The sequence below is a fragment of the Galeopterus variegatus genome, unplaced genomic scaffold (genome assembly GCF_000696425.1).
Source record: "Galeopterus variegatus unplaced genomic scaffold, G_variegatus-3.0.2 Scaffold5000, whole genome shotgun sequence".
Classification (NCBI taxonomy): Eukaryota; Metazoa; Chordata; class Mammalia; order Dermoptera; family Cynocephalidae; genus Galeopterus; species Galeopterus variegatus.
In genome coordinates, this window is record NW_007731111.1 from 57,910 (window position 1) to 59,996 (window position 2,087).

Below are 2,087 nucleotides of genomic sequence, written 5' to 3' on the forward strand. Positions count from 1 at the left end.
TTGAAGCCATCTCTGTAGGTGAGGACACAGCCCCAGGGCCCAGAGTCTGAGGGGCTGACTTGAGGTGGGAAGAGGAAGTTTTCAGCCAAGTGGTGATGGGGGGACGCCTGGACAGGGACTTGGCTCTGGCCGCGGAACCAGTGCACAGAAGTTGGGTGATCAGTACGGCTGAAGGAGCAATTCAAAACGACCCAGTCGGAGGTCCTGAGAGACCCTGAAGGGCTGGCAGTCACTGTACAAGGAGAAAGAAGACTTGATCAGCCCCACCAGAAACACTTTCCCAACACAGCAGATCAACCACATTGGAAGCTCCTGGAAACAGGGTCCTTGCTTCAGATTTCTCTTCTCCAACCTCACCCCGCTCCCCTCAGCTCAGTGCCTGGCACCTGGAGTAAATCCCCCCAAATCTACTTTGCCCTGTTTCCTGCCTCGAGTTTACTTGGCATCGTCCACCTTTCCCATTCACCAGGCCTCGCCTGAGGATCCCCACGAAGCCCACACCCTGAGCTACAGAAGTCTGAAATGAATCACTCCAGCCCCTCACTCTTCTCCCCTCCCCCCAGAAGACGTGCGTCCCCACCTCCACCAGGGCACTCCCGCTGTGGGTGGCGGAAGGGAGCTCGAGGGGTGATTCAGTCTCTCCATACGGCCCTCCTCCACACACGTGTTCCCTGGGGGTACCTTTCACTCTGCAATCCGACTCCCCAGCCCCTTCCTCTATCCTTCTGGGGGCTCTCAGGCAGGGCTGAGGCGCGGTACTCCCCGGCGTCGGCGCGCCGAGCCGAGCACAGCCACAGCGAGAATTCCCCGCGCTGGAGGCCACGCTCCTCCAGCAGCATGCGGGGCGGCAGGGGCAGCCTCCCGCTGCGCAGGCCTCGGGAGCCNTTGTTCTCTTCCTGTAACTTCCTGGTCTGGAAAATAAATGCAGGAAGAGAACGCCAATTTGATGTTAATTTCCCAAGGAAGAGATGTCTCTGGCTTGAGCGTCTCAAAGGGAGATTAAGCACTTCGGGGCCTCTCATTGCTCAGTAGATATGGGCTTTGAGTAATCCTTTGCATCTCTGTCACCCAGGGGAAGTGGGTTGACAAATCTGTAGGGGGCAAAGCAACGCAAAGCAACAGGTCCCTACACCAGGAGGCAGGTGACAGGGCAGCTCCACCCTGGAACCTACTGCAGTGTACACTGTCAGTGGGGTTGGGGACTCCAGACCTGGAGATAAAAGGGAACCCAAAGTCAAAGCTGTGGGGGGCCGCAGCAGGGGAGTGCTGGCACTGCAGGGAGGGAGGCAGCAGAGTGAAGGAGGCAGCAGAGTGAAGGAGGCAGCAGAGTGGAGGAGGTGGTCTGCCTCGGAAGAGCCCTAAGGAATAGAATGAGGTGGATGAACTGAGGACGCTCAGAAATCCAGAAAGTGGGCTGGGTTGGCAGGAGACCATAGGCTGGCAAGTGAGGCTGGATGACCAAGGGAAAGCAAGAAGGGGAGAAGGCAGCTGAAAGGCTGTCAGAAGGGGGTCGGACAGGTGACAGGAGACCTGGAGCAATCGCAGGCAGCAATAGAACCTGGTTTGGGGACCTGGTTCAGGGTGGGTGGGGGGCAGGGCAGGAAGGGGTTGTGGTCAAGTGTGAATGCAGACTGGGGGAGTTACCCACAACAGTGAGGTTGTACATGATGGAGACATTGAAGCCATCTCTGTAGGTGAGGACACAGCCCCAGGGCCCAGAGTCTGAGGGGCTGACTTGAGGTGGGAAGAGGAAGTTTTCAGCCAAGTGGTGATGGGGGGACGCCTGGACAGGGACTTGGCTCTGGCCGCGGAACCAGTGCACAGAAGTTGGGTGATCAGTACGGCTGAAGGAGCAATTCAAAACGACCCAGTCGGAGGTCCTGAGAGACCCTGAAGGGCTGGCAGTCACTGTACAAGGAGAAAGAAGACTTGATCAGCCCCACCAGAAACACTTTCCCAACACAGCAGATCAACCACATTGGAAGCTCCTGGAAACAGGGTCCTTGCTTCAGATTTCTCTTCTCCAACCTCACCCCGCTCCCCTCAGCTCAGTGCCTGGCACCTGGAGTAAATCCCCCCAAATCTAC

General features: G+C 57.5%; 1 pseudogene; it reads right to left on the bottom strand.

Annotated features, from left to right (window-relative positions):
• LOC103604149 overlaps positions 1-2,087 on the bottom strand; it is a 7,780-nt pseudogene that overhangs the window by 4,296 nt on the left and 1,397 nt on the right.